Consider the following 15,940-nt stretch of genomic DNA (forward strand, 5'->3'; position numbering starts at 1 on the left):
TTATTTTTCTTGCTTTTTCACAACATAGCTAATATAGAAATATATTTTGAATGACTATATATAATATATGTTATATATGTGTGTGTGTGTCATATTGCATACTTTCTGAAAAGGTGGAGAAAGGGCTGGAAGGAGGGAGAGAATTTGGGACTCAAAATTAAAAGAAAAATTATCACTATGAACTGTGTAAGGGTATCTTGGACAGGAAAGGGACTGGTGCCCTGATCTACTCCATCAGTTCTTTATATCCAGTCTCCACTTTGGCTTGCCAGGTCTCTCCTCCTCCACCTTCATGTGATTTCAGTGAATATATCCAGGAACTAGATTCCTTTTTCATTTCTCAGAGGGCAAGTAAACTGTCTTTTTTAAGGAGCAGCCAGAGCATGGTCGTTTAAAATATTTGCCTGCACCCGTTGGCCTGCTGCCCTTTCCAAATCAATCAGGAAACGCCTTCACCCTTTGTGAAGGGAAGAGCAGACTGACTCCTAACTACACTTCCACAGCTAGATGGCACAGTGGATAAAGTGCCAGGCCTAGGATCAGAAAGACTTATTTGTGAGTTCAAAGTTAGCCTTAGACACTTTACTACCTATGGGACCCCAGGGTAAGTTATTTAATCCGTTTTGCCTCAGTTTCCTCATCTGTAAAATAAACTGGGAAGGAAATGGCCAAGGACTCTAGTATCTTCGCCCAGAAAACCTCAAATGGGATCACGAATAGTGGGATGGGACTGAACGACAACCCGTTAATTAATACCTCTGTTATTTTCGTCTTACTTTCTATGATGACTGGAGGAGAATTCAATTTTCCCTTTCCCTTTACTAAAAGAAGAGAAGGAATAAAGCCTTTTTTTTTTAAATCGAAGGCAAGGAGAACAGAGTTCAGCTTCACAAGCGGAGGCCATGCTGGGGAACACCGCCATAGACCCCGGAGCAGAGATGCGGGCCCATCTCCGCTCCCTCCTTTGCCGCAGAATCAGCTCAGCCTCTCCTGCCTCCTGTTGTTTCCCTCTTCCTGGCGCCTAGGTACAAAGGGTGGGGTAGTTGTCATCCAGTTGCTATGGGGAAAAGAGAAAAGGTTGTTCCCAGTTGCCACGGTGATGTGGAAGAGTGTTCCCTGGCTCCCGGAGAGACTTAGGGGACCGGTGCAGTTCCTTGTTGCTATGGCAATACAGGGAGCCTGTTCCGTTGCCAGGGAGAGGTGGAGGTCTGGGAGGTCCCTCTCTCGCTCTGCGCCCGGTTGCCGTGGAGACGGCGGGTAGCCTAGCCCCGCCCCCTCGGACTCTGACAGCGGCGGCCGCACCGCGCCTGCGCAGTGCTCTCTTCCCCCGCAGTCTCTGTGCGTTGGAGCCGGAGACAGCGGCGGCCTTTGCTAGGACCCTCCGCTCCAGAGCCCAAAGCCCGCCCGGCCGGCCCGGAGCCTCAGCTACAGCCGCCTCGCCCGCCCCCCTTCCCCCGTCCGCCGCCCGCCCCCTTTCCCCGCCGCCGCCTCCGCCGGAGCCATCGCCTCGTGCACTGTGAGTCGGGGCCGAGGCGACGGGAGCCGCCGTGGGGCTGAGTCAGCGAGAGGCCCGGGCCCGGGCTGGGGGAGGGGAGGGGACGGGGCGGGGGGCGGGCCCCCAGGCATCCCCGGCCCTCAGGTGTCCTCCCCCGACCCGCGGGGGCGCTGCCCGCAGGGGCCCCGCTCCCTCCCCCGGCAGGCCTCCCCAGTGGCCACTCCCCCTCCTCAGGCCGCCCCGAGCCCGGGGGGCGCAGGGCCTCCCCCCTCCTCTGGGGGTCCCTCTTCCCCGCCCACCACGTGTGGCCCCTCCGCACCTCTTGCCTTTGGGAAATCGGTTCCTTCCCCCCTCTCCGCCCATCCTCATCCCCACCCCTACCCCCCCTCACCTCTCCTGGACCTGACATCCTTTATTCTCTCTGGTTTTCTCTTCTAGTGTGGGCCAGGAAAGATGGAGAGGGGGAGGGGAAGGGAGGAGGGGAAACTGGAGGGTCCCCATCCCTCTCGCTGGTAATCATTTTGAGGCCGAGGCAGGGACCTCCTGCCCACTCACTCCCTCTTGCCCGGACTGGTTTGGGGAAACAGGTCTGGACAATCCCAACTGGCTGTTAAATCCTGTGATTTCAGAGCAGCTTTGGGGTGGGGATGGGGGGGGGGGTGTAGCTCAGTGGAGGTGAGGAAAGGGGTTCCTACCCATCATTTTAAACCAATTTCTGTGGGGCACTCACTAGAGACAGGGTGCTGTTCTAGGTGGGGCAGCCTCTGTATCCTGTGTAGCCCTGTTCAATCTGATCTTAAGAGTTGGTGCAGATGATGAGGGAAAGGTCTGCATTTGGCAGCTAAGGTGTTGGTATAGTGAAGACCTTCTTTTGAAGATGTAAGTTATCTGAAGCCAATTTTCTTTAAAACACACTTGTGGTTGAAAGGACTGTGTTTAGGACTACCATAACCTTGTTTTGCTGTTTGTACTTATGAATTGATAGGAGGAAGGGGTTAGATTTAAAAAAACTCCAAGCCACCTTTCGGCTCTAGAAGTCCTATTTAACTTGCAATATAACAAAATCCGTAAGCAATTGTATTACATAGGATACTACCATATTTGCATGGAAGAAGGAGATAGAAGAAATATGGTTACTGTAAGATGTATGTCCAAAGCCTGAGCTGCAGGTCCTAGGCCTGGAGCGCCCAGCCTTCAGCAGTGACTCTGCATGAGGACGGTCTTAATAGGAGTTACAGCCTATTTGGGTGTGTGTTGTATGCACCTAATATGGGACCCGATGATGTTATATATGCTGTCTCATTTTTTTCCTGCCCCATCAAAGTAGGGGTAATTCTCAAACATCTTTATTCTTCTGAGCAGAGCCAAAATCTGCATTGAGGTCAAAGCTACGTTAGATGCACTCAGCCAGGAGCAGCCTTTTAATTAATATGCTTCAACATGAGAGCTCCCTTACCCATCCACTTTCATATTTGCCAATTTCCTTTGATTTCTCTTTTTTTCTTTTTTGCTTATAAATTTCATTGCATGGCTAATAAGCAAGTGTAAACATAAGCTAGTTTCACTATTGAGTTCCATTGTATTAGATGTTGGTCTTTGAGATTATGGGTTTATGCAGCAAATGGGATGGAAAAACAAGGTGAATTATCTCCTCATTTGGATTTCCTGATTGCAGACAGTAATAAATCATAGTGTATCTGACTCTTTAACTTTTCCCAGCCACAGCCTGCCAGCAGCTTTTTTAGGCCTCCCTGATTCACATCAGATTAATTTAAAATAGCATAGGTAACTGTCACTCTTGTATAAACTCAAATATGAAGTATCAGGGAGAACAGTATTGGATCCTGTGTCAAATGTCACAGATTGTATATGGTGGGATGTATCTTCCTCTGGTTTGATAGTGACCATGGGGTCTGAGAGTTCTGTTCCTTTTGTTTTTCCCTCTCTGACTTCTGTGTTAGACACTGATAAAACCCTTTACTGTAGGGTTAGAGAAAGCAGCTGGGTCCAAGAACTGTTCCTCTTACCTTGAGTGGATTTTGAGAATCATCAGTGTTGATTGGGGATGGAAGAAGGAAATTCATTATGATTATGTCAGGTCAGGAAGATGTTTATTCCAGCTTTCTGTAGGCTAATATTAGACTGGACTTATGAATTAATTAGCGTTTTAAATCTGTGCCATAGTTTAAGAACTACATCAGACACCCTTCTATCTGTATCTTTGGAGAGAATATTCACACTAATTGAGATCAAAAAGATACTGAAGTTGGGAGACTGGACTAACACCTTCTGAACTCACCCAATTATGTCAGTCTTTATGTATATTTAATTGTGCTTTGAGGGACATATAATAATAAAAATAGCAGCAACTATCATTTATATATCACCTTCTACAGGCCAGGCGTTATGCTAAGCACTTTTTAGCCATTATATTATCCTCACAATAACTGTAGGAGGTGGGTGCTATTATCCCCATTTTATAGATGAGGGAACTGAGGCAGAGAGAGATGAAGCAACTTGCCCAAGGCCACACAGCTATTAAATGTCTTAGGCTGAATTTGAACTCAGGTTTTTCTCGATTTCAGACCCAGCATTCTGCCCACAGCACTACCTAGGGGCCTCTGGATGTAAAGAGTTATGAGGTTCTATATATTTGCTTTACAGATTTGTTTTAAATATACTGAGAAGCAGCATGTAAAATGGATAAAGAACCAACCTGAAAGGCAGAAACACATGGTTCAAGTCCTACTCTGACCATATTGGCTGTGCAATTCTGGGCAAATCCCTTGACTTCTCAATGCCCTAGTCAGGTCTCTTACTCTGTAAATTTAAGGTAGGGTTTTGGTCTTCATTGGAAGTGGAAGTTGCCTCAACCACGACTTCCCTGTATGAGTGGAATTATGGGCCTAGTCCTCATCCCTATTGAATATACTATCTTTTATAACTAATGCACCATCAACACAGGATCCCCTTAAAGCTGTTTTTCTAGTAGTCGTGATGGATTTGCACTGGTCCATTCCCCCTCCCTCACCCAATCCTCCTTATAGTTGCTGTTCAGGGTTAAGAGGCCCATATTGTGACAATGGAGCAGAGAAAATGTGGAGATTGAACCTTTGACCTTGGCCTCAGCACGATATTCAAACCAACTGACCTAACTGGCAGAATATTTGCTTCTGCTATACCTGAGTTTAGCTAGATAGGCTACATCTTGTGAATGGAAACATAATAAGATTATACTTTAAGTGAAAATGGGCCCTGCCCAAATTTTAGATTTCTTTGGGTAGGGATTAACGATATGCACACAAATATGCAGTTATCCAGAACTCTTAAAATGTCTTTAATCTTTTCTAATCATATAATGTTAGAGCTGGCAAGGACCTAATGTAGACTTCTATACCAACCCCTTCATTTTATAGATGGAGAAACTGAGGTCACAGAAGTAAAGTGACTTGTCCAAGGTTATATAGCTGGTCAGTGATAAAGTGAGGCTAGAGTCAGGTCTCTTAATTACCAAAATGAATACCCAATATTCTTTCATCTACATTAGGCTTTTTCACCCCTTCTATTCCAGGGTGCTTTGACAAAATAATTTGCTCTTATATCATTATTCTTATAGATATGGATTGTTTCATCTCTTGGCATATTGCCGAGCCAGGAACATTTTAGCATAAACTTCTCCTCAAACATTCATTCTTGCCACAAAAAAGAGAATTCCTGTCACTCATTCTGACTTCAGAAGATGGTTACCAGTTTTTCTTTTTTCTCTCTTTTTTTTTTTTTTTTTGATCTTGGGTGAGACTAACAAAAAGCAAATGAAGAGTTGAGTGTTTGGGGTCTTCTCAGATATGTTTCTGGCTGCTGCTCTCTAAAAGCAAAGGGATGTCTGTTCTGTGCTGCTTCTTAGCCCATCTTCCTTCCCTCAGGAGCAGGAAGGAACCTCTCAACCTCAGCCTACATTAATACAAATGGAAAAAATGAAAAACAGCCTTTGAACATTACTGTAATGACCTTATTCCATATTGAAATACTAGGAGTAAGACACTGTACTTTCAGGTAGTTTCTCAGTCCCTCAAGGGTAAGTTTGGTCAGGAATACAGGGAAAATTTTATCCTGTAAAGATCTGGCATATGAAATGCTGTTACAACTGCCGAAGTCGGGATATATGAAATGCCCCTTTGTCTCTGGATTTTCAGCTGACCTGGTTATCTGAAAGGCTGGTGTATGCAGCATTTGGCTGTTGAAGCACAAGCTTAGTGTGTTACTCTGTTTTGTGAGGGTAGCTAATCTTCCAGTAAGGCTCAGGATGGTCTGCCTAGTGCCTTTCATTTCTAATGGAAGAGTAGCCCAAGTTTTAAGCAGGTTAGTTTAGCTTCGAGTGAAGGCTCCATGTGGCTCCTCCACTAGCTACAGGTACAGTTTTAATATGTGAACTTGTCTAAGTCAGCTGTAGCTCAGGCACCCATAGAGTGAACAGGGCATGTGTCATTTGGAGAAGAGAAGATTCGTTGGGATTATGATGACTATCTTCAGGTACTTGAAGAACTGACATGTGGAGCAGGGATTAGCTTGTTCTGTTTGGCTCCACAGGGCAGAGCCAGGAGCCATAGGTAGACGTTGCAAAGAGGCAAAATAGGTTTGATGTAGGGGAAAACTCCCTAGCACTTGGGGGCTGTCCCAAAGTGAAATGGGCTGCGTTGAGAGATGGTGGGCTCCCCTCCTGGAAGGTCTTCAAGCAGAGGTCGGATAACCACTGGTGGGACAGGATCTAGTAGGGATTCCTTTGTTGTAGAAGTTGGCCTAGTTGACCACTGAAGTCCCATCCAACTTAGAAATTCTGTGAAATAACAAGGAGCATTAAAGGAGAAAGCAAAGAAGGCAAGTCTAAAATTGGTATGACAACAACTCTAATAAGGTGAAAAAAGTTTGTTTTTTAAGTCATTCTAGTTGACAGCTCCTTCATAAGAAGCCAGAAAAGATTATAGTCTCTGAGGTACTATGGTCTAGTGGAAAGAAGGCTAGATTTGGACTTGGGACATAGCTTCACTTGGGAAAGACACAACTTCTCTGGGCTTCAGTTTCCTCATCTGTAAAATAAAAGACTGCATTAGATCAATCAACAAGCATCCCAGAAATGCATACTCACAGAGATTGCATCAGCTCTGGTACTCTAACCTCATCAGTTCCCTTGCTTACCTCTCTGCCCCTCTCATTAGAGGACTGAAGGGCGAGCAAAAAACTTCTCCCAAAGCTACCATTTAAAGAAGACTCAGAAGCTCAGACAGCTCTGTATTTCCCACTGGCTGCACTGCTTGGATTAAACTCCACCACTATCATGCCCAAGTGGTTGTATCCCTAACACTTAACACAGTGCCTGGCACATAGCAGGTGCTGAGTGAATGTTTATTGTGTTATATTATTTATTCGGAGCCTACTATGCGCTAAGCGCTGTGCCAAGCAGTAGCAGTACAGATGTTTAAAAATCCCTGCTCTCAAGATCTTGGAGACAACATGCACATTTATAAATAAACAGAAATAAATACAAAATCAATACAAGATAAGGAGGAAGGGCATGGGCAATTGTGGGAGCCAAAAAGCCTTAGTATAAAAGGTAGTGCTGGAGCTCAGAGAGGGATTCCATAAGGCAGAGATAAGGAGGAAGTGCATGCTAGGTGTGGGGAATGGTCAGTGCCTAGGCATGAAGATAGAAAACGGAATGCTAGGTGTGAGGATGAGAGAAAGCCAATTGGACCTGGACAGTGGAGTGCAGGAAGAGGAGTCCTGTATAATGAGAATGGAAAGACAGGCTTTGGACCAGGTGGTGAAAGCCTTTAAAAGTGAAACGAGAGTTTATATCCTATCACCTCCCTAGTCAGTCAGTTAATCAACAAGCATTTTAGAGGCCTGCTATGTGCCAGGCACTGGAGATACAAAGATAAAAATGAAAAAATCTCTGCCTTCAAGGAACTTACATAAATATGAGAAGACAACACATACATGTACACAACAAGGTACAGTTTTGGGGGAATCACTAGCAGCCCAGAGGAGATCAGGAAAGGCCTCTTGTGAAGGTGACGCTTGAGCTGAGCATTTCAGGAAGCTAGATATTCTAAGAGTTAATAAGAAGGGAGTGCGTTTCAGGCATAGAGGTAGGAGCTGGAACGTCATGCATAAGGAACAGTAAGAAGGTCAGTTTGGCTAGAGAGGGAGCATGAAAGGGAGTAACATGTAATGAGACTGGAAAAGGTAGATTGGAGACCGGTTGTGAAAGGCTTTGAAACAGAGGAGTTCGTATTTGGTCTTAAAGGTGACTAGAGAACCAGTGGAGTTTATTGAGCAGGGAAATGACTTGGTCAAACCTGTGCTTTCAGTTCTAAAGGTAGATTTCTGAGATGGAAAGGGGCAAAGAGACTGGCAAAGGCTACAGTTACATCAGACTACCTTCTTGTCTTTAAATCTATTTGTGGAGTTACATCCTACTACAGGGGGGCAGACTTCCAGAAAGGCTAAAAGTAGAGACGTGAAAAGCATGGGGTGTGTAGAATTGGACTACTTCCTTAAGAGAAATCTGGGCTGATGATCTTAATCCTAGGCCTGTAGGTGAAGTTTAGGGGGAATAGAACTTCCAGAAAAAGATCTTTCAAGGTGACTATGTACCTGGCAATCCAGGGTATCTAATATTTCTTGCATAAAGAGATTTAGGGGCCAGCACCTTTCTCTATTCTACTTCTTTCCAGTCATTTCATGCCCTTTTTTGAATTTATTCCTATTCTATTAATTTGTTAAGGTAAACATTGTAACCTATTATTTAGACCACAGCTTGTAACTGTCTAAGGTCACATTTGAACTCAGGCTTTCCTGACTCCAGGCCCAGCACATAATCCTCTGAGCCATCTAGCTGCTTCAACCATTCCTTCAAACATTTCACTCTAAAACACATCAACTATTCCTTTGAACACTTTACCCTAAAACAGCATATTGTAACAGATTCACTGCAGAATCAGGTAAGAAAATCCAACTGTCTTCTTTTAAGCTAGACATTAAAGAGATATGCAAAAATATGTAAAACAATGGCAGTCTTCTCATTAAATTTTGTTTTGGAAAATATAGTTATCTTTCATAAAAATATATTATTTGTGTTAATATGATGGGTTTATTATTTTAAATTAATTAGAAAAATATTTTAATTATCTGTTTTAATTTCTAATATAGTAAATATTGATAGATACAAATATTGATAAAACCACATGAGCAAAAGCTCTTTGAAGTTCTCAGTAATTTTTAAAAGTATAAAGGGGTCGTGAAACCAAAAAATTTGAAAATTGCTGTATTAGAATAACTAATATGCAGACTGGAAAATCTTTTAGCTTAATATTAAGATGTAGTATTAATGTTACTACTAATAGCTTCTATTTATATAGATTTAAAATTTTTAAATGTACTTTATATACAGTCTCATTTGAACTTCTCAGCACTGAAGTCGATAATGCAAATATTGTTTTCATTTTACAGATGAAGAAACTGGGACTCAGAGAAATTTTCATTTGTCCAAGGTCATACAGCTAAAAAAAAAAAAAAAGATCAGAGCAGGGACCCAGATTATGTTTTTGGACCTTTTTTTGTACATTTCTCTTTCTAAAAAGAAGCTAGCTGAAATACCCAGATATTTTATCATCAAGTATATGACTTTGACTGTGAAGGAAACTGAAACTTATAATAAAGTGACATTTCCAAGGTCACACCATTAGTTCATGACAGAACTGGGATTGGTGTCTCAACTTCCATTCGGGTGCTCTTTCTAGTAGTTCATATTTATCAAATGCAGGCCACTAGCTTCAGTCATGTTTCATTGAAGTCATTTAGAATAAATAATCAGTAGGCATTTATTCAGTGGCTGTTAAAGACTGTTAGATATTGGGAATACAAAGGCAAAAATGAAACATCCCCTGCTCTCATGGAACTTACATTCTAACAGGATAAACAACTTGTACACAGATAAGTTAATATAAAATATATACAAGATAAGTAAAGGTTATTTCAGAGGTGAGAAACTAGTAGCTGTGGTCACTGGGAAAGGCCTCATTTAGGAGGTTGAGGTACTTGAGCTGAGCTTTGAAGGAAGATAGGATTTTAAGTGGTATAAATGAGGATAGAGAGCATTTCAGGAATTGAGGGACAGACTACTTGTGTAAAGGCATAAACATGAGATGCAATGTTATATATAAGGAGTCTCAGGTCAGGTAGTTTTGTTGGAACCATACAGTGTGTGAAAGGGATTAGTGTATAATAAGTCTAGAAAGGTAGACTGGAGCCACAAGGGCTTCAGATGCCAGAGGACTTTGTATTTGATCCTCGAATCAACAGGGAACCATTGGAGCTTTCTGAGCAAGGGAGTAACATGTTAGACTTTTGCTTTAGTAATTTCATTCTGGCAGCCACATGGAGGCTTCAGTAGAGATAAGTAAACAAGGTGGAGATATGTATACTAGTGAATTCAGAAGTAGTTAAATAAGTGGATCAGTCGTCACTAATGAATCCATCTTAAGTGCAGTGTTCTAAGGTGCTCGTGTAAAAATAACATTTTTATCAGTGATCTTAGTGAATGAATGAGTGAGTGAAAAAAACACATATTATGCTTCCTTTGTGCAAAGCAGTGAAGAATAATAAGACAGCCTCTTTTCTCAAGGAGCTCACTATCTAAAAGGGGGAGGTAATACATATAAAAAGTCTCAGCTGCACATCAGATAGCAATGGCTAGTAACCCTTAGAATACAGCAGCAGAGCAGATAGTAATGCATCATCTTCTACGTCATTTCCTTTGATACTACCATGGCCAGCTCTAATATTGAACCACTGGAAATTGGCAGGGACTTTGGTGACAAGATCTTTCTTTTCCAGGTCTTCAGCAGCTTTTACTGCTGAGGAGGCAGGGGCAGCAGCTCCTGCCCTCAGTTGCCAGGTTTCATCTTGCCAAGGGTTGCTCACCTGGCTGATGGCAGTTAGGCATCAAAGATTAGGAAAGGTAACTGAACTCTGAGGCAGGAAGCCCTGGAATCAGATCCTGCCTCTGACACGTCCTGGCTATGTGACTCTGTATAAGTTACTGTAACAATCAATTATAGATCAGTCAGTGAACTGCTTTGCTATACAGCATTTACTTACTGAGAATTCCCGAAGCAACAGTCATAGTTCTGCTGAGAGAAAGAGACAGAGACAGAGAGATAAAGAGAGAACATCTGCTTTCAGTTGCTTTTCTAGTAGTTATGATGGGTTGACCTTAATAATTTACATTATCACCTAGTCTTTCTTTTTAAGAGAAATTTTGTTGATGCATTTTGATTTTTAAATTTTCTCACCTTGGAATTTGTGTTGCTGGACTATGCATGCTTTTGATGAGAGTTTTTTGGTTTGTTTTTGTAGTTCAGTGGGGGACGGACACTGAGGGAACTAAGTTACAAATGAAACATAAAAACTTTTTTAGAAATCTTCTCTCCCATCCTCCTCAGAATGTATTCTTGTAATACAGAAAAACACAGCAGAACTGACAACTACACTGACCGAATCCTAACCCTAACCCTCCTTTTGTCATCTGTTTGTAAGATAGCATATCTAGGCTGGAGTGACCATGGAAAAATTTCTTTCTGTATTTAGCTTACTATCTTAAACTGGATTAAATCCATGGTCCTGATTTTGTTAGCTAAATTACCTTGCCTTAACCATCTGAATTAAACAGTCTAGACTTTCTAACACAATTTTACAGCATAGTATCATAGATTCATGGAATTGAAAAGGATCTTAAATTCACTCCAATGAATAACCTAATGAATGTATGAATCCCCTCTACCACATTCCTTACAAAAAGTTATCCAGCCTCTGCTTGAACATTTACAGCTGTGAGGAACTTACTATCTCATAAAGCAATGTTTGGGACTTTAAATGCTTCATTTTCCCATGAAATTAAGGCTTATGCTCTCTTAAAAGCTTTTCTATTTAAAAAAAAACCTATAATGCTTGGTATATATAAATGTGTTTATATATATTCATATGTCAATGCCACTTGCCTGGAGGTATCTCTTGGGGATTACAGGACTTTAAAATGAGTTTGATATAAAAACCATCATTGCTCAGTTTAAAACCATCTGAGCAACAGTCATGGTTTCAAACGACCATGATGATTCTTCATTGTTGTAGCCTCTATAGAGCATCTACACCAAGGGAGCCTAAGGTGTTTAATCCCTTTTGTGGATGCTGTTCACAGTCTCTGTGCTGTCATGATGACTGGGGATTCCACATCAAGTACTTTCCTTCAGGTTGCTTCTGTAGATGACCACGGAGTCACCACAGTGATGGAGTAAGAAAGGCATGCTGTGGTCCTTTGTGTTTTTGTGGCTTAAAAGTGTTGCACAGGAATACCACCAAGTGAAATAGTTTCTGATTGTGAGATGTAAGACATGGGTATAAGATTTTTTTAAAGAAAAAAGTAGATCTAAGAGTGTTTTCTGTACTTTCCAACTTTTTCCATTTAGAATTTTAAAGAAGCATTTCAGAAGAAAGAACCCTTGTGAAGAACCTCTTCCTTCTGCCTTATATTTTAAGATTTTGTTTTTGTTTTTAATTTTAATGACATTCCATAACTAACATTTTTCCCATCCAAACCAAAAATCCAGCCTTGGCCTCTAATTTTTTGCTATGTGTTAATCTACTTAGAATTTCTAGCACTGCCTGCTAACGCTGAGCCCTACCACATCCTCTCTGACCACTGGCCCCATTCTGTACAAGTTCAAGAGGAGGTAAAAAACAACTCCCATTGTCCAAAACCATTGTGTCTGCAAAGGGCTAGACTGGTAGGTTCCTCCTGGCTATACCAGTATACCAGCTTTGCAACCACAGCATCATTAAGGGACAAGACCAACAACATTCCTCTTGTCACTGGTATAGCAGAGATAATTCTATTTACCCTTAAATAATTTCTCCCCACCCCCACCACCTTTTGTATTACTTTGATTGGCTAGCCTTCTGGACATATGTCTGACTGCCCACTTGGATAGTTAATCCAGAGTACAGGGGAATATGTTTCTGGCATCATTTTCAGAATCCAGGGCTTGGAGCATACAGAACATATGGGCTGTCATGCAGCTCTGCTTGTGCTGCCGTAAATGTTTTCTAAGCAATATCTGTCTTGTCTTCTAAACTGCTCTAACTACCCAAACACTTTTTGTCTAGGCTGGTGTAAAGGCCTCCTCTGCTACATGTGCTTATTAGTGAGTAGCTTTGTGGATTTGTTTGTGATGGTGGCTTACTGTAGAGTGATTACGGGGCAGGATTCATCCAGCCCCAGGGGAATTATTGTCCTATTCCTGAGTGATCTAAAATATGTTTGCTGACTGGTAAGAAATAAAATCATGAGAGCTTCTGAGTCAGTGAGACCAGTTAGGTTAATGAGTATATGTGAAAGGGCAAGGCTTGGAAGGCTGGGTGAAACTGAATAGCCCTCCCATGTGTGGAGTTCTTCACTGAATCCGTATCTGTTGTGATTTTGTGTGTACTGCAAAGTCAGACTTTTCTTCAGGCACCTGACTTTTGGCAGCCAGCCCACTGAATCCCTGTTGATCTCAGCAGGTTATCAGCAATTTGGATCTGCTCTCTGGTTGCCTTGATTTTTAGATGGGAATAGTCCAGAATTGGAAGTTCCCAAGATAAAAATTGATTTGTTTGTCATTCCTTTGGTATGCCTTTCAGTTCTTGCCACTGTCTCCTGCCCTTAGATGTAATATTCTGTGCTATCTTGAGAAACAGCAGAATGCAGTTTTTGGTGCAGGTAGGGACATGGTGGGGCTAAGCATTAAGTCTTTGTTGCATCAAGTCCAGAGATACCCAAATTTGAGGGTTATTCATACACATTTGTATATTGTGTTCATAGGGCCTTCATACAAAGCGCAATATCAACAAATTTATTGAACTTCTGCTTTGAACTTAGCATGATGCTGGGCAGTATGGGATATGGAAGATTTATATTAGTCCCTTACCACAGTGAGTTTAGTTGGAGAAATGAAATATGAAATGGCTAGTGGACAAAATTGTATTTTGTGTGTATGTGTGTTTACTGGTATAAAAGTGCTGAATTATAATTGTACATTATGGATACAAGGTAATATATAAAGCATTCATTCTATACTACAAACAAAGAACAAAAATAGTTTATAGTTTATAGAAGAGTCAGTGTTACCAGAGTAGGTTTCTTGGAGGCAATGGTAGAGGGGGTAGCAGCAGAACCAGAATGATGCAGTGTCATGGAAATCAAGAGAGAAAATTTCTTAAATAAAGAGTAGTAGGCAGTATCAGATGCTAAGGAGTAGTTCAGAAGGATTTAGCCTATGAAAAGGACGTTGGATTTGGCTGCAAGTTGGTCGTAGGTCTTCCTACTACAGATCCTTTCTACTCTGGAAAGGGATAGAGATAGGAACCAATTTTTTTGATGAGACAGTTGGGGTTAAATAACTTGCCCAGGGTCAGACAGCTAGTAGGTGTCAAGTGTTTGAGGCTGGATCCAGACTAAGGTTCTCCTGACTCCAGGGTTGGTACTCCATCCACTGCACCACCTAGCTGCCCTGAAACAATTTTAAGTCTGGAATATAGTACATATGAAGGCAAAAGAGAATTCTGTCTCCCATCCTTCAAGGCCCCAATCTACATTTCCAGACTTAAGTATTACCACTTCCCTTCATGTAGTCTGTTCCATCCAAACTAGGTTACTGACTGCCCCCCATTCGCATTCTGTCCTCTCCTCTTGCCTTTGTTCATGCTGTTTGCCATTTCTAGAATAGATTCTCCATGAATTCCCTCCTCCTAAACCCTACGCCAATATCTGTCTCTTGAGACCTTTCCTTTCTTCAAAGCCCACCTTGTCCATGGCTCTATGACCCAAGTGAACATTTCTTGCTCTACAGATTTCTAATTGTAAAGGTCCAGACAACGTATTTTGAATCTATTATATTCTGCCTTATATCATAGTTATATGTGTATGCCTTATCCCTGCAAATAGATTATAAGCTTCTCTAGGGCAAGATCTGTGTTTTGTATCCTCTTTGTATCCTTAGCACTTTGCATATAGTAATCAATTAATGAATATTTCTTATTTGAATTGAAGGACAAAGTTAAATGAGTTGAAGAGGCTGAAGATGCTAGAGAAGAGATAAGCATGGAATCAAGTTCCCATGCCTCAAGGGGCAGGAAAGGATCATTTAGGACATGGATGAAGGGGTTAGCTTCTCAAATGAAGAGGACTACCTCTTTCTTTAAGACTAGTGCCAAGGAAGAGGAAATGGATGTAAAGATAAGTATGTAAAGATGAAGATAATGGAGCTCATTCTGTGTGGTCTCAATTCAGTAAAGAAATAACTAATGGTGAGAAAAGATGGGATTGTAGTCTTGAGTAGATCTAAAATAGTCACCCTGGGGAGAGTCTTAAAACATGTAAGAGATGAATAAAGGGATTGTTTAATAGGGGCTAGGTCCAAGATGATGTTTGACAGCATAAATTTGTAATAGAGCTAACCTGCATAGTTCTGCATCTTCTTTCCACCATTGTTCAATGCCCAGGGAGCAAGAGCAAATACAAGCAGTTTTTCTATAATGCTGCTCTTTGATGAAAGCTCAAATTTGTTTCAGCACAATTGATTAGAGAATATTTTGAGCATAACTTAAATTTTGAATTTGCTGATGCTCAATTTCTTCCATGAGAAACAGTAAGAATACAGAAAATTGCACCACTTCACAATAATTCACAAACCGCAACCCTTCTGACACCTTCCACAAGCAAACTTGAGGTCTTTGTTAAGGTAAAGTGCCCTTTATTGAATTGTCTTCTAGTGCAATCAAAGCTGTGGGAAGAGAAGGCTGGTCTATCCCCTCCCTGCCCCCCTTCAACTTTCCACCATGGCTGCCAATCTCAAGTTCCAAAGTTATGGCCTCCCCAGCTTGCAGGAGATTTTGCCAGCCCTGGCCATGAGAACTTGGCGAGGCCAAACAGCAGCCTAAGGCTGCAGAAGCTTTCACTATTTATTATGGTGTTTATGTATTTCTTAACTATTAACATGTATAAAACTACCATTAAATACTAATAAAAAACTACCATTTTAAAAATCAGATTTTTTAAAGTCACTGATGAAGTTTTTGATCATTGTATCCCTGACCGCATTTTTTTCCCATAAATCCCATGGTTTTTCTTATGCTGTTTTACATAGTGAGGGCTTTCTTAGAACGAGTTATGGCAGAACTGACTAATGTGTATGGAGGTGAGTGAGGATGGTGATTCATTGTTGGAGGTTTGATTAAAAAGCCCTGGGGAAGGTCTATTCAAGATAATTTAAGTGAAAGAGAGAGCAGCAGCATTAAATTAGCTTATCATGTTGTCAGAGGTGGATAAATAGTGCAGTGAATCCAGAAAGA

The 15,940-nt window shown here is 41.6% G+C and overlaps 1 protein-coding gene across 3 annotated transcripts in view; it reads left to right on the forward strand.

The window, feature by feature from the left end:
- The first annotated feature begins 1,310 nt into the window (after positions 1-1,310).
- The window catches only part of MAPRE3 (microtubule associated protein RP/EB family member 3), an 81,140-nt gene continuing 66,510 nt past the window's right edge, over positions 1,311-15,940 (forward strand). Inside the window, exon 1 of one of the 3 annotated variants that reach the window (XM_072633961.1) lies at positions 1,311-1,516. The gene's annotated coding sequence lies outside the window, so the exon portion shown is untranslated. The remainder of the gene's footprint in view (positions 1,517-15,940) is intronic. The other 2 variants (XM_072633959.1, XM_072633955.1) reach the window with 2 other exon arrangements.

This window comes from Notamacropus eugenii, chromosome 1, assembly GCF_028372415.1.
Source record: "Notamacropus eugenii isolate mMacEug1 chromosome 1, mMacEug1.pri_v2, whole genome shotgun sequence".
Lineage (NCBI taxonomy): Eukaryota > Metazoa > Chordata > Mammalia > Diprotodontia > Macropodidae > Notamacropus > Notamacropus eugenii.